This window comes from Cynoglossus semilaevis, chromosome 14 (genome assembly GCF_000523025.1).
Source record: "Cynoglossus semilaevis isolate Cse_v1.0 chromosome 14, Cse_v1.0, whole genome shotgun sequence".
In the NCBI taxonomy this organism is placed as follows: Eukaryota; Metazoa; Chordata; class Actinopteri; order Pleuronectiformes; family Cynoglossidae; genus Cynoglossus; species Cynoglossus semilaevis.
The window spans coordinates 1,290,076-1,316,821 of record NC_024320.1 but is presented as its reverse complement, the minus strand read 5'-3'; the positions used below and the strand labels follow the sequence as shown (position 1 = coordinate 1,316,821).

Here is a 26,746-nt window from a genome sequence, read left to right as displayed (position 1 = left end):
GCCTTCATCCTCCCCCATTCTCTCCCTACCCCCCGCCAACACACGCCTGCCATCTGACACCCCTCTAAGGAGTTTTTTAGAGATGTCTTCAAAAACACACACACACACACACACCTACTGTATGTGTATGTCATCGTTACTGTACTTTCAAACCAACCAAAACAAGGGACAGGGGGACAGACAGAGACAGGGGGACAGACAGACCCCCCACCCCCCTCTGAGCATTAATCCGGTCTGTGTGCTCACAGAAAGGGCTAAAGCAGAAGGTCTGGGGGTAATTTTCTGTTGGTGGACCTCAGGGTTACGGCGGTCGCTGAGAGTGTATCATCTCCTTTGGTGTGATGCCACCTGGCTGTCTGTAAGCAGGACACGGGGAGTGTGTGTGAGTGTGTGTGTGTGTGTGTGCGTGCTGGTGGATGGACAGCAGATGGTGGTGCCAGTGTGACATGGGAATAAGAGCAGGGTGGACTCACACACATGGATGCACACAGCCTGTGGTCACACACACACACACACAGTATGGAGGTTGATTAAATACACAGCCCATGATCAGACATGTTGGTACACTGTCTGAAATGCAAATGTAAGATTTACGCGGCGGTTTGGAAACTTGAACCCGACATTAATTCATCAGGAAAGAGTCCAAAAAAAAGGGTTGACACGTGAAGGCATTCTCGCTTCGAACAGACGGAAAAAAAAAATTAATAATAATAATAACAATTCAAGACAGAACTGCACATGTAAATCAGGTGTAATTCCTGAGGATTCTTCAATCAACAATGAGGCTTTGAAATCAGCAACCACCGAAGGCTCAGTATCTGCGAGAGATTTTATGGGCTGAAGATGAAAAAATGTCCATTCAGACAGTGATACGTGCAAAATCATTGTTTGGGATTTTTTTTTTTTAATCATTTGAATATTTATTTCACATTTTATATTACCGCTGTAAGGGAACATATCTGCATTTTTAGTTCCTGCTCAATGCAACATGAAACCAGATATCTAGGTATAAGTCTGCCACAGAATGGGTCTTATTAGGAAAAAGAAAATTATATATAAAAAAGATATATAAAATTATCCATCAATCTGGAAGGTACCAATCGCCCTAACAGGGATTCCATCTTCACCCAGGAGGTGAACCCTGGGGTTTCACACCAATGACAGAGACATTGACTCTGGGCCAACGGACCACTATGTAATTATCAACATTAATAATTGATTAATAATATATATATATACTGTATATTCACAAATATATTTAAAATATGGTCTAAATCTAACCTCCTTCTCCTTTAACCTGGACGTTGGTCATTGTTTTCTCAGCCACTTTAACAGACAGGCCAAACAAAAAGAGAAACATTCATCTAGAGTTGCCTTTCATCCGTCTTTCTTCTTATTACCATGCAGCCCATGGGTCTAATTATTTTCCCCTAATTAAAAAGTTTTCCCAACATATTACGGCGGAAGCAACATATCACTGTCAACAAAGGAGTAATCAGTCTGATGAAAATGACTTCTTTCCAGCACAGCACGCTAGTGATGTGACAAAGGTGGTGTGTGTCACACTTTGTTGTTGTTTCGACCAACACTTAACGTCAGTTTTTGATTGATAACTAATCTCCGGAAGCTGTTCAGAGACGAGGCGTCCAAACTTCATCCAGTGGTCACGGATTTATTCTAAAAATATAAATGCCAGTGTAAAGACACCAACAGATCCCCCTGTGATAATTAGGAGGTATTACATGCAATGATTTGTAATACACACATTTAGTACTAAACAGAACAACTGAGCTTTTCTTTTGTCAACAACAACAACGACAACAACAATAATAATAATGACAATAGAGCTTGGAGATTATTTAAATTTTTGCCTAAAATAACTTATAAGTTACATTACGATAATGTAAATGATTACACTGTCACAAATTAAAAAAATAATTTTAAAAATAAAACTAATAATATATATTTTTAAAACCCCTCAATTTTTCACACCAAACTAATTTTTTTTTTACATACTGATGAATGTAGAATTAATTTTAAGTGAGGAAATGCTAGGGCTGGAGCAAACTTACGAACGTGCCACTGATGGTCCCCAAACCAGTACTTGGAAATGGCCGACAAAGATAACCATGGAGATACTCACACAACCACACACACACACACACATTTTCATGAGCTCCTTATAAGGACATGGTGTATTTCCTTGCCCCTCAGCCTTACATTGACCAACTCTTCATGCTCCTAACTCTGATCCTAAATATAATCCTGAGTCCAAACTAAATATAGAACACCAACGTACCCTCTCACTCAGTGGGAACCTGCAAACAGTCCCAAGAAGGACAAAGAAGGCCCACGAAGAGAGTGTTTTATATAAAAAGTGTAGCTATATATTATTGAGATATATTACACACACACACACACACACACAGGGAGCTGGCTGTGTGTGAGCAGATGTGGAGGTAGTGGACGACAGAGTGATGGATGAGTGGACATCTCCACACACAGAGCTGCGCTGGACTCTCAAGCCTCTCTCTCTCTGTGTGTGTGTGTGTGTGTGTTTGTGGTGGGACGGGGGGCTTTTTCTCTTAACGCCACGTGGAAATGTATGATTTCAGAGGAGGTGATCACATGACACCTGGAATACAGTGAAGAAAGTATTCTGAGAAACAGGGAAGAGTTGCTATTCTCTCTCTCTCACACACACACACACACATATACCAATGAAATGTAAATAACCCTGTTGTGTGAACACCTGTGCCTCTGACAGGTGACGAAGCTCTCTTCTCTCGGCTCTAAGAGCTCTGAGCACAAACCTCTGCTCAGAAAACTGAGAGAAAAGGAGTTTATCTTTTTTTTTCTTTTATTGCTACTGAACAAAGCGAAAACATCTAACAGTTTGAGATGGAGACGAATTGCTGTTGATGTTTCACATTCACGGAGTCAATACCGCCTCAGTCGCTGGCCGTGACCCTGACCCTGACCTGGACCCTGACCCAGCCGGTGGAGATTGAAACAAAACTGCATCCTTGGGGAAGCAGATGAGCTATTAAATCATCCTGGAATCCAGCCGCAGTCGTATCCTGATAATTAAAGTGATTTACAGTCCTGTACCCAACAAGGCTGAAGTATTTTTAAAACATCTCTTTGAGCCGTGTTTGTTTAAAAAGGGCACATTTCTGTCAGGCAGATATCTCGAAGCGCGCCTCATTAATAAAAGATGTGAAAATGTTTCAGAGTCTGCTGTAATATTTGATATTAATTATCCTGTGAACGCCTCCACTCCTTTGCTCTGCAGGAAAGATGTATTTCTCACAAACATTTACAGGCTCTTTGTGTCGTACCTTTAATTAAAGAGATGAATGCGTTCAGCTGGAAGCCTACATTTAGGAGTCGGAATCAGTTCCATCTACACCTGTCTACACATGCAGTGAAGCTCAGGGCTGTCCAACTCATTCTCACCAGGGGCCACATCAGCTATACAGTTACTCTCCAAGGGCCAATTGTAACTGGGAAACTGTACAGATGTAACTAGTCCATAACGTAACGTTGATTGTTTTGTTTTTTTTAATCTAAAATATTGTACTTTGTTCTGTGTAGTAAAAAACGTTTAACTTATCGCAGCAGTGTCAAACTGATTTTCACCGGGGGCCACATCAGCAGTACAGTTCTCCTTGAAGAGCCGGTTGTAAATATAAGACTGTATAGATCAGGGGTCCCCAACCCTTGGTCTTCGGACCAGTATCAGTCCATGGGTCATTTGGTCCTGGGCCGCAGTGGGACAAAGCGAAAAAATGTCCTTAATTTTTACTAATTTACTTCATTCAAAGAAAATCCAGTGATTTTCATTTACTTTCTTTATTTAAAGATAATCTGGTAATATTTTTTAAATAAAAGTCATCAGACTCTGATCCAAACAGAATAGAGTCTAAAAGATGTTTTATTTTGAAAATGTAATGACCCTTCAATGCTCAGCACCTTGGTACTGGTCTGTAGTAACAGGTGGTACTGGCTGACCAGTCCTTGGAACAGAAAAGGTCAGGGACCACTGGTATAGATGGAACTACTCCATAACAGACTAATACATGTTTCTGCAATTGATTATTATTTGATTGATTATAAAAAACTTTAATTACTTTGACTTTACTAAAGGCTTTTTTATGCTACTGCAGGGCCACACAAAATGGCTTGGCGGGCCGCATTTGGTCCCCGGGCCTTGAGCTTGACACATATGACTTATCAGGTTGAGAAACTCACAAATCATTTCTATATGAGTCAGGGTTTTGGGTGAAGTAGATGAGGTGAAGCTAGTAGGAGTAGATCTCTGGTCAGATTGTCATGAAATGACCATTGTAGTTGTAATTTATGGTCAATATATGCCCTGAAGCAGTATAGAATTTATTATAAGGAAATAAAATGCTTTTTAAGCTCCCGCGGGCCACGCAAAATGACTTGGCGGGCCACATTTGGTTTGCGGGCCTTGTGTTTGACCACGCGTGGTTTAGCTGCTACTTGCTAACAGCAATCTGATAGAACCTATTTCTAATGCTGGGCTGAGGAAAGGAGAGTGTAGGTGGGATTGGACCTGAAACATTGTGAAATGCAGGCGACATTCTCTCTCAATCTGAATGTTCACACATCACATCAAAATTCCCATCAATGATACGGTTTCTCCATGTATCCACTGGGAAAAAGACATGAGATGGAGAGGAGGAAAATATGCCGAAAGTTGGAGAGATGTAGATGCTATAAATCCATACACACACACACACACACACACTGCAGCAGTGATCGTCACCTTGATGGATATTTGGTTACTTCATCTCAGTGAGACACATCCAAACATCCATCCAGCCTGTTCAGCATCCATTCCACATCCTCCGTCCTCCATCATCTCTCACCGACCACCTGCCTGTTCGTTCTCCTCCCTCTTACACAAATCTTTTATCTTCCCCTATCTTTACATCCATCTATTGTAATGCTCTCTCTATCTCTCTCTCTCACCATCTCCTACAGTGTGTTCCAGCGCTGACACTTCAAAGGCAGCGTCTCAGAGACAGACGACGTCTCGCACTGCACTTTTATTGCATACGAAATAGCAAAATTAAAATGTAGCTCCACATTGTCTTTGCCTTTTTTAAAGTCTGTAATGAATCATCCATATGAGGCACAGATGTCATTTGGTCCATTTTCAGTTTCATCATCTGTCCAAATATACTACAGACCACACAGTGTATATATGTGTCTGTACAGGGACACGACTTGTTAAACACATGGTCTTGATAAATTGGGAATGCAATGAATTACAAGACACTCACTAGTTTTTAAGGTGACTTTCTTTATGTGTTTTAAGACAAGATAGTTACAATCTTCAATTGCAACTCCATTTAAATAAACAGTTTACGGTCAACAGTCAAATAGCTCACAACATAAAGGTCGTGGGCCAGATTCAGCCAAGACATTGATAAACTGAAGTCCCTCACTTATCCCACAATCTGGAAATTCACATTGTAAGTCCTGGCAATCTGCACAAGGCAGGCATGATAACCGCTACACTATTGAACACTATAAATACTTTATAAAAGCTGCTGTCTGAGGCCTAAACTTTTTTTTCCAGTCAATAAAGTTTGTCCAAGGTTAGCTTTTAGTAGCAGCCATGATGCCAATGAATAACTAAAGGTTAGCAAAAAACCATAGCAGATAAAAAGAACACCAGTACAAAAAGTTAAAGAAAAAAGAAAAAATTGAATATTTAAATATAGATTATGATAATAAACTGAATTTTAGTTAGAAAAAACAACAAAACGACAAACATTTGCCATTAACAGCACAGTTTTTCAAACATTACAAATGAAGGTCAAATAGAGCAAAAATGATTCTAAAAACTGACAAAGATAGAAAGAAAATCGAAAAGAATAAATATTCATTAAAAAAAAACTCTAAGTCAGAGCAAGTCAAGTAGCAAATAAAAGTTCAAACTTTCAGCCACACACGGAGAACATGGGTGTGGCTTTCTGTAATATATCATGGCGATAAAAAAAAATCCTCTATTTTCTCTGATTTTCCGCAGGAAAACATCAGTACTATTTGGAGGAAGTGATTTTGTGATATTGGAGGAGAAAATCCCAATTGTTTACAGGCATAAATCATTTTGGTAACGGCGGCCGAGTCGACGGAGCCCACACTCTACATCTGCTGCGTGTGTTTGTGTGGCACTGTCGGAGACAAACAGCACGTGTCGGCTTAAATCCTTCCATCTGCTGAGCAATAAGAGCCGTCACATTAGATCAGGCTGAATGGAGAAAATGTGAAACAACAATATTCCAGATCAGTGCTTCACTAACAGCCGAGGCCACGTCTCTGCCTCAATCAGACATTTTCTTCTTCAGCTGACATCGCTCTGACAGCAACAGGTAAATGTGTTAATGTTAAACATGGTTTGTTCACTCCACTGGGGCGGATCATCTCTGTATATGACACTGTGTCAATACTGTTTCTCAGGATATTGTACATGATGTCACAGTGTCATCACACTATTAACACGGTGAGTAAAACGTTCAGACTTGAACGGATTATTTAAACGCAGTGGGTGGTGAGTCCACTGGAAGGTACCAACCGCCCTAACCGGGGTTCGATCTTGCCCAGGAGGTGAACCCTGGGGTTCCACACCAATGACAGAGACATTGCCCCTGGGCCAAAGCGCCACTAAAAAGTTGTGATATTAACTATTTGAACTCAAATCAAATCTTTCACATCAGGCACGACCTGCTTCTTTGACATGTTTAAGACCTGAAATCTAGATCCATCAAATCAGTCTTAGGGAAAAAAAGGTTGAGGTGGAGCCAAACCTGGTGCAGAGACTAATCACTGAAACAGCCTTCCATTCAAGTTTAGTTGAAAACGTTACATTTTCTTTAATTCCCAAAAATAATTTGCGAAGGTTTAAAAACCTGATCACAATCAGTCCCGACAAAAACTGGTACAAAGTATGGTAAATATTGATGATTTATGTTGATTGTTCTAAATGGCAGCAGACATCGAATGTGCAAAATTATATTTGAAGGTTTAAGCTTATTCTTGTATTCTTGTACTGTTCTTGTACTGTACACAGCCAGAGATTGTTTGCTTATTTTTGACATCAAATCATAGAGTGTGAAGTGAAAGGCTAAAGGAAGCCAACCATTTGCCTGTACCTGCTCTTTATCATCAGGTGAAGGACATGTGTGGGTGCAAGACCAGTGGGAAAAAAATATACAATTCTCTCAGACATTTCCAATTTTGGACAAAATGTCTCCTACATTAGCTTTTTGTCTGCAGCAGCTCTCATACCTATAAAATCTTAACATCAGAAACCAACAGAGCCATTATAATAATTTTACCGCCAAATAAGTTCAACATGAACTTATAGTAGAACTGTGTTGGAAGTATTCAATTGCAAGTTGCTTTTACTTGCAACAGCAAAAAACCTGCATAAAAACCTCCAGTTGAAGAGGACACATTGTTTCGCTGTTGTTATGCAAACTCAAAGTTTCATGTGACCTTTACGACCCCGTGTTCTACAGTATCTGTCACTGATAAGTCAGCGTCTGCAGACAGTGTAGGATGATGTCTACTAATAATACAGGCTGGTCCGGTGCAATTGCCACGAATGTGTTTGTGATATAAAGTAACACACGTTCTCACAGCGAGCTAATGTGAAAAGGTTAAAGAGAAGCAGGTGGTTTGGGAGCCACAGGTTGGGCACCCCTGGTTTTGGACCGACCATAATATGAATCAAATATGACCTACTTTTTCAACCACTTCTTACTTAAAGTCCTGGTCCAGCTCCCAGTCTAGCTCTGGTCCAGTATCTACAGGCTCTCAGGTCTCAGGAGAATGTGGTGCTCTACTCACTGAGGTCTGCAATGATTCAAAAATCATTCTCCGTCTAATTTAGTGACCATCAACTGGCAGACCGCGGGCCAAATCCAGCCCGCCGAACCATCCAATCCAAATGGATTCCAAAATTGTGGGGATAAAAAATATCATGTGATCCGAACTGTACAAGAAACTGGAAAAAACCAAGAACTTGGACTTTAATAACTATCAATAATCCCCACCTTTTCATTTTATTTGTTTCTCCGACCCCAAAGGTGTTTGTCCAGAATAATTCTGGCCCTCTGACAAATATAGTTGGTGACCCCTGCTGTAACTCCTGTGTACATTAAATCTGCAGGAATTTTGATTAAAGTCAAAGTTCTATTTTCATAAGAATCAAGTCTGAACTGAGTATGAGCCAAAATCTTAGAAAGAAAGTTGGAAATGTTTACAGTCAGAAAGTCTGAGAAGAAAGTTGGAAAATGTTTACAGTCAGAAAGTCTGAGAAGATGAACTCTTAGATTAATTCCAAAACATGAGTCGCTTATATTTTGAGTCAACGTTTAGTTGAATGGTCAAATTCTCCAGTCAGATTCTCATTTACAGAAAAAGTGAAATTATTGTAGAGTCCAAATTTCATCCCTAAGGTTTAAGGTTCGATTCTTAATCAAGAATCTTAGATTTAAAGTCTAAGGTCTTGCACCTAAAGTTCTTGAGGTTAAACCTCAGTCACTCAAAGTCCAAGTCAAGGCTTCCAAGTGGACAGTGGAAACCCCAGGGTTGGAACTTTGATCCCAAGTCATCATATGGGTTCATGTGATGATTAAGTGTAAATATGTTGGTATTACTGCAGAATGAAGCTGAGGATAATTCTGTGTGTGTGTGTGTGTACAATATTTAAAGCTCTGTCGATCCACAGGAGTTAGTCCACGTGTGAGTGACACATCCTTATTCGTAACCACTGTCTTCTACTCTTTGATTTCAGCTCTTTATCTGCACAGCCGTCCGACTGTGAAACGTCTGCACCCAGGATCCTCCGCCCACATCTTCCTCCTTAATGAAGCCTCAGCCTCTGGATTACTGCTCCTCTGCTGGAAATGAGCTCAGGATATTTACATGGCCAGTGGTTAATCCACCTCTAATGTGTGCCAGGTCTCTAAGTGGCTGTTTTTATTTATGAGTCTGGTATGTTGGGTTTGAAGGTGTTAATTATGGTTCACTTTTAGACAGACAGCTGTCGACTGCTTCACAGATTAAACACGGCGCACGTGTGAGCACAAGTGTTTGTCTGAGGGAGAGATGTTCAGAATTTAAATTGAAAGATGCATGAAAAAAATGATCAAAATTAAAAAGGAAAACCAAAAATAGGGCCCTTTGCTTCTCTATTGATAATATTTTATTCATGCAGCAAATACTCCGAGACAAACACCAGTGAAAACATCCTGCTGCTGTCTCATTATTCTGTCACTGATAAAAGAGAATGAAAAAAATAAAAGATGAAACGCACAATAAACACATGCAAAAAAAAAACGGTTCTTTCTCTGAGGTTAGCAAGAGCAGCTTAACCAATTCCGCTCTAATTTGATTCGTTTTTTTTCTGCATATCGAGGTCAGAAATGATCAAGAGCTCAAGGTAAAAATAAGCCTTTGAAATACTGTATCTATTGGTTAGCAAAGGTTAGCAAAAATAACTAAAATAAATGAAAAGATTAAACTCTTAATCACACTCTAAATACCAAAAAGAAGATAAACTTAAACTGACTTAAAGTCAGCGAAAAAATAAATAGCATAAATCTAAATAAAAAATAGAGAGTGTTTGCACACTTATTGCTAAAAACTCGTTTTACAAAAATAGCTCAAACTGAAAATAATTAGCAGCTAGTAAACAAACAACTTGAAAATGACAAAATAGCGATGAAATTGGTTACAGTTAGCCAAATCGTTGATACTGTAGTTAGCCATAAAACCAGAAAGCGCTCAGTTTAAGTGAGCCAAAAATGTTCTATGTGATAAAAACAAGCTAACATTTAGCCAGAAAATTAGCTTAAAGTTAGCTGAAATTGTGGATGCTACATTGAAATGTAAAAAAATGTACAAAGAGGAACCCCCCAAACTAGCTTAAAGTAAATCAGAAAACTAGTTTAATGTTAGCACAAACTGTCAAAGATAATGAAACAAAAAAAGGTTTTTGTCTCTTGGCAAATTAATCACATTATCAAAAAAGACTAAAATTGGTTAAAAAAATGAAAAGACCAAAAGGAAGTAGTGGCCAGAACAAGACTAAAAGTCACCCCAAAATACAGTAGCTAAAACTTTAGCAGTGATTTAACCATTCACACCAACATTCACACCTACGTTCAATTTAAAGGTAACAAATAGACCAGTCCTGCAGGTTTTTGGGCTGTGGGAGGAAAATGAAACGCCGGCAAAACTGCTATGTGGCGCTCTCCTATTAAGTGTATGATGTATGTGTGTGTGTTAAGACAGTTGGGGGTGTCTGGTCTGCAGGCTCAGACTACAGACACCCCTGCAGAAGAATTTCTCTCAGACTTTCAGACGCTCAGAAATGTGTCACCTCATCTCCCTGATCCTCTGGCTGTCGGAGGGTTTTAAAAATATTTTTTACCACCTTCTCTCCCTGTGCTTCTCCTTCTTCAGCTTCTACATTCATATATCGCTCAGGTCTCACACACACACACACACACACACAGCTTCAGCATATCAACGTCCTTCTCCTCTCCTCATACAGGCCTTTTCACATTTTTATATTTGTCTCTCTGCTCATTATTTTCCTCTTCTCACTCAGTCCCACTCTCACCTCCCTCATGACGCTTCCTCCTCCCACATCTAATCCTCTGCGTGTAAAAGCAGAGTCAAAGCCATGAGATTCTTACACGGTGCCACTCAAACTGTAACAGGATGAAGGGCATTTATTGCACTAAAAAGCATAAAATAACCACAAGTTCAATGGGAGCTAAAAAAAAAAAAAAAAGGAAAAAAAGTCACTTTCATGGCCAGGAATCAGAGGACGTTTGGCACAGAATGTCCATGATTTAATTAATAAAAAATGAATTATGCACGACTTAAAACAAAGCTGATTAAATTTTGCACAACAAAAAAAGGTAAAAATAGCTAAAGGGTTTGTTTTTTTAGACCAATATGTAACAAAAGCACAACACCCATACATAGATGTTAACTGCAGAATTTTGGTAAAAACTGAAAAGGTATCCTACAGACTATTTAGATTTAGAGCAGAAACTTTAGAGCGGAAAGGGACTTCAGTTATCCAAATATGCAGTAAACTTCATCAACATCTATTGAAGGAAACAGTCGAATCATCAAGAAATTTGTTAAAAAAAAAAAAAAGAATAAAAAAGTCACTACGCTACCAAAGCAGCTCTAAACCTGTATAAAGATGTGAATTTGCACAAAACCAAAAATATCTAAAAGTTAGCCCCAAATTCACAAAAATTGTCCAACGGACATTCCAGAAAAATCAAACACCAACATACAGCAAACTGTTACACTGTGACAGCACAAAAAAAGTAAAGCATAATACTATAACTTTTCACAGCAAATTAACAACATTAGGTCAATAGGTCAACATGTCAGCTGAGATGGGAAACCCCAGGAAGACCATTCTACTCCGATCTCCAAAATGGTCCTTTTGTCCTCAGTGTTCTAAATGAAACCACTGTAAAGTGGTCCACGTCTCCTGCAGCTGAGGGACAATGGATTTAACCGTGCTGTTAATTGTTCTTTATATCTGCTGCTGAGCTGCAAATACATCCAAGCTCATTAGATGTAAGTAATCAATGATCATGTTTATTGATCGCCGGCCCAGGAGAGGGGTCACCGAGGAGAGACCACGTAATTGACTAAAATCAATGCTACTCTCACTAATTGGGTTGGGAACCAATGGAAGATTGAGAGTGCGGTCAGAGTTGTGGTCATTGGTTTGGAGGAGAAACATGTTTCAGAGTAGCAGCTGGGCCGTAACCTTCACCTGAACTTCAGCTCACCTCTCACACAGATTTACACTCATCAGCATGTGACCCAAGAAGAGCGCTTCACTGGGCGGCTGTGAAGTCATCCGCTCAATATTACAAAAGCCCGAGGCACTAATGTTGGCTATTGTGTAAAAATGGCAGAAGACCAGATCAATAAATGGAACAGAAAAACTGCGATAAATGAGACAGAAAGAGAGGAAAATCAAGTATTAACCGAATAAAAATTGTGCAAATTGGTGTGGATGTTGTTTCAATATGCAGTAGAATAAAGACTTCAAGTCTGATTAAAGCTCAGTGGTCTCACAGCCGAGCTAATGCATTTATATATCCAACACAGATGGTAGCCTCCGTAAAATGATCCTAAGACTAAATTAAGACTTTAATTAAAACCTGGAACATGCTGTTAATCCTAAACTTGACTGATGTGTCTCCTAAATGAACACACACAGGATGGAAGTACAATTGGAACCTTTAAATATCTCTATGTAAATACTCTGTGTTGAAAGCAGTTTGAAAATGAGACTGATAAGGTCACTAAAACTTTATAAAAGTACAGCAGTATTGACTCAGATAAATACATTGCACTAAAACAGATAAGGGCATTGAACAAGTCTGGTGTTAGAGCATTCACTCCATGCAAACTACACCGTCAATTTTTGTGACCAAACCTGTCACAAATATACACACAAGGAAAGACACGGATGAGGATGACGTTTGAGCTAAGATACTGCCAAATGTCCAACAAATGTTGGCATGATCTGTGTATTGGAGCCAGACCCACCTGTCCTACAGTGACAGGACTGGCCGACCTTGAACAGGTCACAACAGGAACGCTTGTGATGTCATTCCACTCCTATAAAAATAAATGACTATTGTACAGACCCCTCATATTTACCCTGTCACTACATTGTCAAAACAAGTCCCAATTAAGAAAGAGTAGAACTCACATGCTGTACATCAGTACCTTTGTCACTCACCTACGCTAACGCAGTGGTGACCTCATAATCTGGGAGATAAAATCATCAGAAGAGTCTGACTTATGCCTGGGAACCATAAGAAAGGGGGAAAAAGTTCATGAAAGAAAACCCCAACAGAAACAGAACAAAGCAAATGTAGAACAATCCAGTCCATGTTGTACAACCAACGAATGTAAACAAAGCAGTCATCCACGTATAGCACAAGAATGACAGACATGTCTCAGTTACGATAAAAAAATCAAATCATAAAAAAATTAAAAAAAAAAAAATTTAAATTATAGCATGTCTCAGAATGTGTTGCCTTGTATAAAGCCAGTAGCCATTAGAAGTGTGCAGTCAGATTGGCAGATGGGTTGGGGGGGGTTTCTTTTTTTGTTTGCATTGTTGATAAAAGTCAATTAAAAAATGTTAAAACTGCCATCACTGATGAGAGAAGCTGGAAGAGAACCTGGAGATGATGAGGTTTGACCACAGAGAAAATGACTGAAGGTCGACAGAAAAACAAACGTTTGTGAATGAGAATAAGAGCTGGTGTTAAAAGTAGAGCTACAGGGAACAGAGCTGAAACACCTAGGGTCAACCATGTGAAGCAGCACAAAAGGGGTGAGGAAGAGAGGGCAGGCAAGGTGGAGTGGGTGAAGTCGAGTGTCAGGGTGATGTCTGATGAAAGGATGGCAGCAAAAGTAACCTTCTAGTAAGAGGTGGATGTGGTGTGGAGATGTTAGAGCTGTCTAAAAGACCGGAGGCTGAGAACAGGATTTTTTTCTTTCTAATTTTGTGCTGTGGGTTGTTACAGGAGTGCAATAATGGATAATTGATTTAAATGAGCAGGTTGGACGAAGGACACGGACTAATTTCATAACCTAGGATTATGCTGTACACAGCCAGAGATTGTTTGCTTATTTTTGACATCAAATCATAGAGTGTGAAGTGAAAGGCTAAAGGAAGCCAACCATTTGCCTGTACCTGCTCTTTATCATCAGGTGAAGGACATGTGTGAGCTGTATGCTCCAAGTGTTTGCGTGTGAACTGTAAATGTAATATTTAACAGCTTTAATGTTCCAGCCCCTTTTTCAACACTTCACACTTCTCTGTCAGTGAAAGACAAGATAGAAGTTCTCTTCTAAATGTTTCCAGTGATTAACACCATCTATTCTCCATTAGCTTGTTGTCTGCAGCAGCCCACTCGGTGCTTGGAAACCTGCAGGAATTTATCTTGTAAGGCCTTGGTGTCACGCACAATAAGGAATAATTGATATGAAGCATCAGCTCGGAGGGAAGATGGAACTCAGCTCCTGACCCTCGGCGGCCGCGGGCTTTTTGTGTCACTTGTTTTTCATGAATAAAACATTCAACACATGAAGCAGTGAATGCAACGAATTATAGGAAGACTTCATAATGACTCAGAATACACCCCCCTCCCACAATTACAGTGTCAAAACAGTGTTATGTATACGGTCGTGTTGACAGAATGATGGAACAGCACTGAATACCTATCACAGTGGAGCTGTCACTGCAGCCAAATGGAACGAAATGTTAAAGCAAAACATACCACACGATTGTGTTTCACCCATTGGTAAATTTAGAGGAGATGCTCTGACGTTTTCCAATTAAACTTCCCCGTTTAAGTACCTTTCGTAAACGCTCTGTTTTCGCCACGAAGAAACGTCCGCAAGTGTAACAGGATGTGAAGTGACGACAGTGTGCGTGTGCATAAAAGGAAGGGAAGAATAGCAAACATGTGGAAATGAGATTGTGTGTCACGGGAGCAACATGGCCCGGGGGGGTTAAACAAAGGGGGAGAAATAGTAGAGGAGGTGCATGGAGAGGAGTGACAGGTCAGCGGGGTCTTCAATATGAAACCAAACACCTGAGGCTCAGACTGACTCTGCTCCTCTTTATGAGCAGGTAGCTGAAGGAGAGGACTCTGTTTTATTGACGTCTGCATGCATTAGTAATAAATGACTTTATGTTTTCTTTCCTTTTTCTTTTATCAGATACTGAAGCTTCAAAGATATTCCCACTGCTGTGCCCACATAAACACACATAGGTTGTATATGTGTCTCTGGACTGCACTAGATGGATACCACATGGGCCACATAAGGCTACAAGTTATTCTTTGACCAATCTCGTATGAGCAATTCATAAAAAAAAGCCAATGAGGATTATTCGGTCAATTTCCGTTCTTGGGCCACTGTAGGATACACAGACGTTCTTTTTTAGATGATTGGAAGACGGGGTGTAAATTGATGTTCTCACACTGATAATAAAACGACTTCACACTGTCTGGCTATGTAGAAAAAGGTCAAAGATTTAATAAAGAACTAATCCTGGCAGTTTATTCTGACCAATCACTGTCATTCATTCATTCATCATCTGACTCTTAATCCTTTCTAATGTCAGGGGGGTGGGGTGACAATCCCAGCAGTCAACAGGCGAGGGCGGGGGGATACTGCACATTTTAGAACGTCCAGTTAACCTGATTCCAACTCTGCATGTCCTTGGTACCAAAACGGTTGGGGACTGCTGCATTAGTCAATAGGGTTACGTAATTTGAACTACACTAAACTTTAAATATTATTTAATTTCAATCCCCTATTTGAATTGGTCGTACAGTCTGAATCATTCCTAATGCCTAATAATTACATTGCCATGGTAAGTAACCTAAGCTATTGTAATTACATTGCCATGGTAAGTAACCTAGAGACGGCTGTTTATATTAGTGATGTGGGCGTAGATGGCTGCAATAGACTGCTATGATTAAACTGCTAATGCAAATATGATAATCACACAATGTTAAGTTGCAGTGCTAAAAGACTCAAAACTCTCAGCTGGTTCTCAGACCCAGTCGTGTCTAAAGCGGTCACTGTTGTTCACCCAACATCCCAGATCTGGGCCATATTTGGCAAATAAAACACCACAGTTTTCAAGCTGTGGTGAAAAACCAACATGTGTTCTGATTAGACCTCGTTAAGAAGGAACCACCTATTTTTTAACAGAATCACCTTTATGACCTTTACTGGCCAGACATGCTGCTGTAGTTGCACATCAAATCACCTAAATCCCAAAATATCTCTGCTGTCCTTTTCCTAAAATATGTAAATGAGCAGGGTTTATGTACATGCCTGATGTGACAGATCAAGCGGGCAGCTGGGACATCATTAGAGCGGGCGGCCTGCAACCAGTGTTGCAGATGCTCACCGCTCTTGTCAGGGCGTGTCTGACATAAAAGGGGATTGGGAATGGCTTCAAAAAGAGAGGAAAGGAAAAGTTCTCTCCTCCAAATGATGAGCAGAGGTTAAGACAAGGGCACCAGCGTGAGCAGAGGTTATGTATTTATAACTTTCTCTCACAGTCTCTGTTCTTCTGCCCACTCTCTGTTCACGGTGAACGTTAATGAACTCCATTTAAAACGTGGTTACAGCGGAATCTTCCATGATCTAAAGTCATTGCGGAGATTCTGAATATTCTAGTCCGAACTCAAGTTGCAGACAAAGATGCAAAATCCTGTCAAATTTCCATGTGTATTACAGTGTTTTTTTCTAACTTTTTCTGAGCCACGGCACATATATATCACCAAGAAAACCTCCACGGTACACCACCAAACAAACATCTCAAAAACGTATATGTAATCAAATATAATAATCTTCTGGTTTAGTTGGAAACAATGCTGAAATACTGTCAGGAATTAAAGAAAGACACTCAACAGCTCTGACTATTGTTTTATTTAGTTTTCATAGCCATCTGCTGCCACTTAGCAAAAGAGGATTGAATTGCTCAGCCTGTCATGCATAGACGAACAAAAAAAAATTGCAATAAATAAATAATAATGATCCTATGACACACTAGTGTGCCACAGCACAGTGGTTGGGAATGACTAAAGTAAAATGAGCTGTCAATCAGAAACATTGTCCACTACATTAGTAAGAATAGTTCATGAAATGTATGATTATATTGGTTATAACATTGAAGCACACACTCCAGCCCAGTAGATGACAGTATTGAGCCTCAATTATGTTTAGCAGCCAGAAGAACATGTACTGAAGGACATCAGCCCACGTGGAAGTTTGCCGACCAGTGACGGAAGACAAAAAAAACCTGTTGTGTAAATTTTTTTCGTAAAGGCCCCTACTGGCGGCCTGGATAAATGTAGGTTACTACAGCACTTCAAGCCTAAGATATCGAAGTACAAACTACGATTGGACTATAAGGCATGCTTGTCTCTACAAATGCCAATCTGATGTGTGACATACACATAGAGATTTAGAATACAGAATTGATGCGTTATCGTACTTATCGAATGTTATCATTTTGTTTTCCTGTTGCTAAGTATTTAGCTTAGCTTTTGTTTGCAAATTTGGTTTTAACCATTTTGAAAGATTTTTAAACCTAACATTCAACATTTTTTAGGCTGATATTTAGCTGTTTCGCTCCATATTGAAACTATATTATTATTAACAGTATTTTCAGGCAACTGTTTTAATTAGAAATGTAATTAGTTTTGACCTTGTCCTGAATTTTACTTCAGTTTGGCATAGGTTACATTCACATTCAAGCAGATCTGCTGCAGCAGGCTGCCCCTCGGAGGCATCAAGCATGTGGATTCTCTGGGGCTCAAACCCAGGACCTTCAGTGTGTAAGGCAGATGTGTAAGCAGGCATGATAACGGCTACGCTATGGAACCAGCAGAATTCACACCAAACTAATTTTATTTTTCTTATGTATGTTGTGACCCTAAACACATCTAAAAAACAAATTTGAGTTACTAATCTTCAGTCCCATTTCTTTGACAAAATCAAGGGGAAACCTGTGTGTAAAGTAGGAAACCCTGAGGATTTTGTGTTTGTGTTGCAGGTCTCACATATTTCCATTCCAAATTGATTTGTGGGGTGATTTAAGCAGCATTCCAGCTCCTCATTAAGACCTTCTTTATGACCACTCGTGTGTAAATGTGTTGACAGCTCAAGTGGCGTTCATACAAAGCAAACTAAATGAATCCTCCTCCACTCTAGTACCAACAAATGGTCCTGTAATTGGCTTCTCAAAAGACAATTTTCTCTGTTCACTTGTCCTTCGGTGATTAAACCGCCCGTCTCAATCGTAGCAGGGTTTAGCAGTGAGATGTCACATTAATATATAAACCTAATTAGACATTTATCCATTCATGATGTTTTCAATTAATTTCTTTAAATATCTATTTAACTGGTTGCCTTTACAGGAAATGGAAAGCAGTCCAATAACCAAGAACTGGGTTAGAATGGTAATAGGTTTGGATTTCTTTAACAATTCTAGGATTTCACCAAAACCTGGTTTGTATACCAGTTAGTAACACTGAGAACACTTCACCATAAGCCGCACCCAATGATGAGCACACTTCACCATAAGCCGCACCCAATGAATTTAAAAAGAAAAAAAAGGTACATAAATAGGCCGCACTTCTCTATAAGCAGCAGGTGTCCACGTTATAACATGGGATATTTACACAGAACACACTTTACACACTTTAATTAAATAAGTGCCTTTTTTCAAACAGTGCCTGTAACACGGCTGGTTACACGTGTCAGCGCCACAGGGGAGACTTAGTGATCTGCTCCTGGTCTGAAGCTAACATTAGCTCAGGGCTAACTCCCTTCACTTTGGTCTTGTCCACAGCAGAGGTAAACAGAAACAGGGAAGTTGGGGTCTTTATTATCAGCCACTCCGACCACAACAGAACAGAAACAGAGTTTTAACAGCTCCTGTATAACCAACTGACGCTTCAACATGACAGGGAGACAACTGACCTCAACTTTAGCTACCGTTCTCTCTCTGTCGCCCCCCACGCACATATATGAACACAGACCATTCACAGACAGACGTACGCTACTAGTATAACACACAGGAGACTACCAGAAAAGTCATTGATCGCTAGAGGTATGAACTTTGCTAGCCTGTAGAAATCCATAAATTAGCCAATTGAGTTTGACACCCATGATGTAGAGTATAAATATGATTTGTTTCACACTTTAAAAGTGACCCATATGTCTTTATGACTTTCAAAGTTGTAAAAAACGAACAGTAGAAGGATTTGGGCTGTGTAGCTGTTTGGTTGTTGTTCCACAAACATAATGAGTCAGGAAGTGGTTCTAATTGTTCTTCATTATCATGGAGTCAGTTAGGGCCCTCAAGCACCAGCCTTCAGGGATGTGAGATCAGGCAAATGAATCCGTCCGCTGAAGCTCATGTCTTTGCTGTGAAAGTACTGTAGGCTGCCTCTGTGGCCTGGCCTTTTCACAGAGTCTCCCCGCACCGCATGGGAGACTCTTCAACGATTGTTAGAAAGAGCTGTGGTGTCAGGATGGGAGTCACTGTGAATGAAGTAAGCAGCTGTCAGTGAAGCTGGGACACTTCAGAAACACTTTGTTTGACAGGTGATCTTTAAATGTGTGTGTGCTTCACAGAGGGCCTGATGATAGTGGTGAGATAAGAATAGGTGCTGAGTGGTGAACTGAACATTCATCCATTTGTGTGAGAGAGTGTATAAGTGTGCAGCTGAGTGGTGGATGAACGGGGGTTTGCTGATGGTGGCAGTATGTGACAGTACTGGATCTGGCTGTAGAGTCAGACGCTGTGTATGAACAGCATATGTGACATAAAGACATTGTTTTCTAGCACTGTTTTTGAGCTAATGCCCTTTATCTACACAGCAATTTGTAGCCTTACTTTCTTAAAAAAGTTAGTTGACAAAAGGAAGAAGATAAAGTGAGTAGGAACCAGCTCTCCACAAAGCTCGGTCTGAGTTCTCAAACCTCTGAAGACATTGAGATAGATATTGGGGAGAAGAACTGTGGTTATCTGTTGTTGCATAACAAACAATCAAACAACAACATCAATAGCAAAAATATCTTCCTATGTCTTCACAAATTTGAAACTCACACCTAAAGAGCCGGTTCCTCTCATTACTACAAACATCATCTTCCTTTTAGGGTTTGAAATGTCAGCTAACATTTTCAAATGACACTTTTTTTTCTTTCTTTCTTTTTTTTTTTAAATAAGACTACAAATAGCTGTTTTAAACCAGAGATCCCCCCACTACAGGGACCAGTACCAGCCTGTAGGTCATTTGGTACCGGGCCACAGGGGGACACAGTAAAAAATTCAACTCAATAGATATTATTCGTAAACTCCTGGGAAACATGATGCGAGAAGACCCCCCGCGCTCCCCCCCCAAAAAAAAAGTCACCTGAAGGTCGGGACCCTATCAATGTTTTAGACAACATATGTGACTCATTAAATAATAAATAACGCACTTAAAGAAAACACAAAACAAAACACTACAATATTGGTCTCAAAAATAGCTAACTATCAGTTAAAATAGTTTTTTTTTCAAATGATTTTCTTCATTATTTGCTTTTCTGCTTGCGTCATCCTTTGGGGCAGAGTTGTCTTTTGCCATTTTTGTGAATTATACTGTGGTGCTTTCTAATAGCTGCTTGTAATGTTTCTTAACCTCTACGGCATTTCAGCTTAAACCCCTCTAGCATATGGCACGCTAGGTGATCACCTATGTAGCCTATGCTGAGAGCAGGATCTGCTAAAAGTCAAAACACTTCCACAGAGAGGGTCTCATTTACGACGGAAAACTCTTCACCAATTGCAAAAAAAATACGAAAATACAGCCAGAGGGCAACATCCCTGCCGATGATCACTATTCACTTTTATCATCCCAATAAAATATTATTATTATGTTTTATCTCCAATAATCCCTGCACATCTTTAGCAATGAGGCTCTTTAGCTCACCATGCATCTCGTTGCCCTTCACCGTATACAGGTAGAGCTGCTCAGCCAATCAGAAGGACCGAATGAGACCATGTGACCAAATCTGGGTCAGTTTGGAGTAAGAGAGAGAGAGAAAGAGAGAGAGAGAGGCACTGAAATGCTGATATAGGAGCGGAGCGAATCTGTGAATGACGGCCGACCGGAGTGGAGCTCAGGTAAGCTATGATGTTTAATCTTCATCCTCTGTTTCCATCGTCTCTGTCAGGACAGGAGCTCGCCTGCTCCTGGATAAATTCTCTCTAGGTTGCGTGTAGAACTGCTCCTCCTCCTCCTCTTCCTCCACCTCTTTCTCCTCTTTGCATCCTTGAACAGGACACACTGCGATGCACCGTGTGGGCATTTCCACTCAGCCATCTTCGCGCTGCACCGTGTGGGCATTTCCACTCAGCCCCTCCTCCTCTTCTTCCTCCTCCCCTTCATCCTCCTCCTCCCACTTGTCTCTCAGACACACGGGGTGTCTATTGATAGTTGACAGCAGAAGCCTCCTAATCCCTGCCTCATTTGGCCCAACGCTCCACGGCCGTGTGCGCACCAACCAGAAGGTTGATCTAACTTTATTTTGCTTGCTGGAGACTTGTTTTTAAATTGGTGACGCCTGCAGAGATTGTAAAGCCGTGCACTGGGGGCTTCTTCCGTCTTCTTTTCGGTGCTGCTGCATGCAGCCAAGCAAGCAGAGAGGCAAGAAGCTTTTATGGCTGAATTATTTATAAGGCAGCCTTCCACCCTGCCTGCTCCTTTTCTTGGATGGAGAAGTCAGGGTCAGGATACATTAGCTCTGTCAAATCCTGAATTCTTCTCGTATTAATTACATGTATCTCTCTCTCTCTCTCACATACACACACACACACACTTGAAGCAGCAATTAAACACCGCAGGCTTTGTTTCTCTCGCTGTATTTTTAGTCCTTGAGTCACATTGGGTGCGAAAACTATTACGATTAGACGGCGACGACTGAAAACTGCGGTGATGTGTGAAACTGAAACTGTTTTCACTACAAGTTACTTTTTGGACATTTAACCAATCAGTGAGTCCATCTCTGTCTGTTTAGTCAATAAATACCCAGCATGTAGAAACCACTCTGCAGGGGGTGCTATTGGTGTGATAAAGTGATGTCACAACAATAATGTAGCAATAATTACTAAGTAACTAATCTTGTCTTAACCAAAATACTCTCAACAAGCACAAATGTTGGTCAAAAGCTAAGCTCATCTCTCTGAGTACAAAAGCACTGAGCACCAGCAGATGGAGGAGCTGTACCCCTCCATCAACAACAAGAAATAACTTCAATAAAGCCCAATTATTCTGGGAAGAATGGTCCACAGTAGTTAAGCTATTGCAGCCAGTTGTAACTAAGGATGGAAATCAAGAATGTGTCAAGTTACTAACTGCAGGTGTGTTTGATGTCAACATGTTCAGTTCTGCAGAGGAACAGATATTTTTCAGGCAATCTTGTCAAATGATAAAGCCTGTATGGGAGTGTGCATGGTACTGTATTTTGAAAAACAATCAGTCATCTTGTCCAACATATATAAATTACAGCACTGTGGCATTGGATGAACCAGAGCAGAATTTACTGAAAGTATTTCTCTAACGCATCATTCCTCAAATGTGTGGCTGTAATTTAGTGTTTAAAGAATAAGCAGAGGCAGGTTTTGCTCATTTGATTTACATCATGTTGAAAGCTTATTATAAACGTATTGATCAACACCGCCAAGCAGTCCTGCCTACTGTACTGCTGCAGTTATATATGATGGGCCTCAACGTGATAGGCCATTACTTTTTTTTTTTTTACAGTTAATAGCTTCAACTTAAGGTTCAATAATTATCAAATAGGTTGCTACTATTACTGTGGAAATATTCCTGTACAGCCAGAGTAGGGTACTAGCTATTGTCTTGCCATCAGTCTATAGTAAAGTGTTTTTCAACCTTAGGGTCATAACCCTATGTGGGGTCGCCTGGAATTCAGTTGGGTCACCTAAAATGTCTAGAAAGTGAGACAAACAATTACTGGTAATTGTTCTTCAAAAAATTATTATTTTTAACACCACACAACCTTTTTTTCACTTCCATGATCAAAAAGTAATTCTAGAAAAAATGTGGTCACAAGCCAGAAAAAAAGCACAAAGCAATGGCATTGACCCCCCGCTCCCCTGTATCCCTGAAGTCAGTTTTACCACCTCAGTACTTTGAGTTCAAAACCGTAGAAACTTAGGTTACTGATATTTCAATGGTGATATTATATATTTTATCATAACTATCTGTTACAATCACAATCGATATTTTGGGCAAGTTGAATTGTTATATTGATGATTATAATAAAACAAAATACAACAAGGAGTCATAAGGCCCGAGATATAAAATATTAATTAATATATTTAGGGTAGGGCCAAAAGTGAAAGAACAGGTGTGTTTATATAAGGGTCAAGGGCTGGGGTCAGCTTTGATTTTACCTGGGGTCCTGTACAGGTTAGGGGTCATGGAAGATCACAGCTGATCACCTTCTCTGGAGAGTGGATGATATTACCAGGGACAAGAGCAGCCTGCAGGGCATCGGACTGTGGTCCACTGTAGGTCACTGTAGGTCACTGTGGGTGTGTCCCTCTGGTCTGTTGAGCAGAGAATTTCACAACATTTAATGTTTATCAGCTGCAGCTGGAACTTGTTCTAACATTTAACATTATGCATCAATCAATCTGACCACAAATGAACCCAAAATGAATGAGCAGAACAGACTTCAAACAGGCCACTTAGTATTATAGGTTACAAAGAAGGGATTTTATTTCAGTTGTGTTTTCTTGTGTTGTGAACAGAACATTTCTTAAGGTTCTGACACTTTGTGTCTTTCTCATCCACAAAAAGTGCCAGCTCCTTAACTATCTCAGAAAAAAACAGAGTGGACAACAGTGGAAGGCAAGAAGAAGTGTTTTTAAAACTCCTCTGACTGTACCCTTAGTTTGATTTGAGGCATTACAAAGACATGTAAGTAATAAATAAACAAATAAATACATTTTAGCTAATATTTATTGCTAATTTTCACTCATTCGTTCATCTTCTACTGCTTGGTTTGTCTCATGGCTGCAGGCTGGGTGTACCGGAGCAGTCACCAGGTAAAGGCTGTAGACAAACTGGAAACTTCAGCAGTCCATTCACCATTCACACCAACATTCACACCCACGGTCATAAATATTATAGGATAAATGTATTATTCACACAATTTGCATCAATATTCAAAGAGGAAATGCACAGTCTATATTTTCACATTTTACCTCTCTATTCCGCTCTCTTTCTCACCCTTTGCTTCCCCCTCCCTCTGTCTCTCACCCACTTCTCTCATTATTTCCCATCTTTTTCCACACGCTCTGTGCCTTTCACTTTCACCTTTTCTCATTCTCTCCTTCTGGCCCTCTCTCCTTCTCCCATCTTTTTCCACACGCTCTGTACCTTTCTCTTTCACCTTTTCTCATTCTCTCCTTCTCCCCCTTTTCTCTCTCACCTCTATTGCCCTTACTACCTATTACTCTCTGTCTCTGTTGTCTTCCCCTCTTTCAAACTCTCACTCTCCCTTCTTCCTCTCATTTTTTCCCTCTTACCCTTTCTCACTCACCTTTTCTTTTCTGTTCTCTCTCACCGGTAGGCGCCCCCCTCCCCCCATATATGTCTCTCTCTCTCTCTCTTTTCCTCACTCAATTCCCCTCTTTTTCTCCCTTCTTTTTTCGTGTCTGGTCCCCTGTGTCCTCTCTTTTTTTCCTCTTTCTTTCTCACCAGTAGGCGGCTCTCTCTCCCTCCTCTCTCGCTCCCTCCCCCTCTGGTTACCGCTGTCAGTGCAGCTTCAGTCTGAGTCTTGTCCTGCTCTCGATCGGACGCTGACAGCTCGGCTCAGCTCAGCTCAGATCTGCTGCCCCTGGGATATTTGCTCCAGTTTGGATTTCTATAATATTTCTGTGTGCCATTGAAGAAGACTTCTTCTCCTCAACAACAGCACTGTAAGTTCTCTATTATTCGCTTGATTCATTACAACCAGTGTCACACACGGAGGCTGCCCCTGCGTGTGTGAGCGCTGTCACCCCCTGAGAGGGAACCATCCCGAGGTACAAGTTTGGAACCATTAACTCTCCATCTTTTTTGCATTTTAATTATCGTTTGACTTTGTCTCAGCCTACATTAGTCTTCATTCGTCTTCATCGTCGTCGGCTTCTCTGGTTTCCTTATTGAAACAGAAGCCAAAATAAAGAGGAAGTTTCCACGTGATTTAACAGACACGGCTCCGCTGGTGTTGTCGCAGTGTTTACAGAAGACTTTTGTCTAAAAACTGTGTTTTTGGGTTGACACGGAGCAGGAAAATGATGCGGAGGAGATGAGGAGCAGTTCGCGGCTCATCTCTCCCACAGAGCAGGTGTCTAACAGCACTTCCGCACTGACAAGTACAGTGTGGACCGTGTGTGAAGGCAGCAAATACGTCCTAAATAATGTCAAATGTCTCCTTCAACCCACGTTATATTCACACCGTCTTCCTTCTAACATTTTAACATTTCTAAACTATCCAGTGAAAGCCAAGTTATGACGTGGTTCATGCCGGTGCTGCTTTACCTTCTGTAGCTGGGCACGCTTGACGGTTGTTTCTGTCTCTGCGCGTGCGTGCTTATATGCGCGCACACGGTCGTGCGATTGCGTGTGCTTTTAATTTTTGATTTTATATGTATTTCTATAATTTATAATTTATAATAACAAAAGGACAAACAAGAAACAAATCAATGTAGGCTCAATAATAGCTCCAACGCAAATTACAGCCAAAGTGGAGTGGTACAAAAACCTAACAATTGTACCAAAATGTACAATACACGTATCTCTATAAATAGACAAATGTTATAGGAATTTAGCAAGGAGTAGTATATGTATAGTTTGAGAGCTAGAGTATTGGCATTAATCTGAACAGTGCTGTGGTGACAACTAATAAAGAAACAAGCTGAATGTGCTTCTTCTTCAAAACATGTTAGCAAAGAATTTGCTAACACCATACCAACTAACCAACATACCAACGCATACAAATAGTATTTGCCAAAATGATAGCCACAAGATATTGTGTGTTTTTGTGTGTCTTGATGTGCATCACTGGAGTGCAGTAGAATGGTACAGAAATGTTAATGCCATTAAAGCCTAAAGTTTTGCTAAAATTGCACACAAAACATATCTACATACAGCATACTCCCAGAAATGGCTTTATGTTTACCAGACATGAAGTAAATATAGCTGTATTCTATCTCTGTAAAGGTTTATACACATTTAATAATAGTCTTTTAAAGCATTTACAGTTTTCCAAAATAATAGCTTCAAGTTGTTATTTGCTTAAAAGGAGTTTTGTTCCTACCTCCTCTCTAAAGTTTTGGAAAAGTGGATATTTTTTTGTTCCTGTGAGCTCAAAATTTTGGAAGTGCAGGATCCTACTGTATCTAGGAGAAGTGTTTGAAATCTCTGATTGCCTGCTTACAGTATTGGCTAAAAATGCTTTGAAAAAAAAGGTAAGTTTTTCACATGCACAAATAAAACCTGGGATCATTTATTTACTTTAATGAGATTTAGTTGAAGTTTTGAAAGTGTAAAAACCTTTAGGGATTTTTGGATGTAGAATATGGCAAAAATGAATAAAAGATTGAGCTAAATCTTATCTAAAGGTAGTTAAATGTGTACAGTTTGGAGAGGCTTATTTAGGTTATGTTTGAAGCAACGTGATTGCAAAGCATAGGGTCCTTAGAAGAATAGGTTTGCCAGTGTGTGTGTGTGTGTGTGTGAGAGAGAGAGAGACAGAGAGAAAGACAGAGAGAGACAGAGATCTCACATGACAGAGCAGGTAGGTGTCGTGGACCTTTGTACGACATAACAGGAAAAAAAAATGAAGGCGTAAGTTTACGATGAATGGCACATGTTTATGTTTGTCAGGCAGCTGCTCCAGCAGGAACAGAGAGCAACAGCAGATCAACATCAGCATTTCCTCCTGCAACCCACTCAAATGCACGCACGCACACACACACACACACACACACAGAGGCGCCTCGTGGTGAGGCGAGTGTACTCGTGTTTTGTTATATGAA

The 26,746-nt window shown here is 40.3% G+C and overlaps 2 protein-coding genes across 3 annotated transcripts in view; one reads left to right on the top strand and one right to left on the bottom strand.

The window, feature by feature from the left end:
- Positions 1-26,746, bottom strand: part of LOC103389085 (ephrin-A5-like) — a 1,154,841-nt gene that overhangs the window by 571,292 nt on the left and 556,803 nt on the right. The gene's annotated exons all lie outside the window — the stretch shown is intronic.
- strbp (spermatid perinuclear RNA binding protein) overlaps positions 24,476-26,746 on the top strand; it is an 82,922-nt gene continuing 80,651 nt past the window's right edge. The window contains exon 1 of one of the 2 annotated variants that reach the window (XM_008324334.3): positions 24,476-24,643. The gene's annotated coding sequence lies outside the window, so the exon portion shown is untranslated. The remainder of the gene's footprint in view (positions 24,644-26,746) is intronic. The other variant, XM_025062766.1, reaches the window with a different exon arrangement.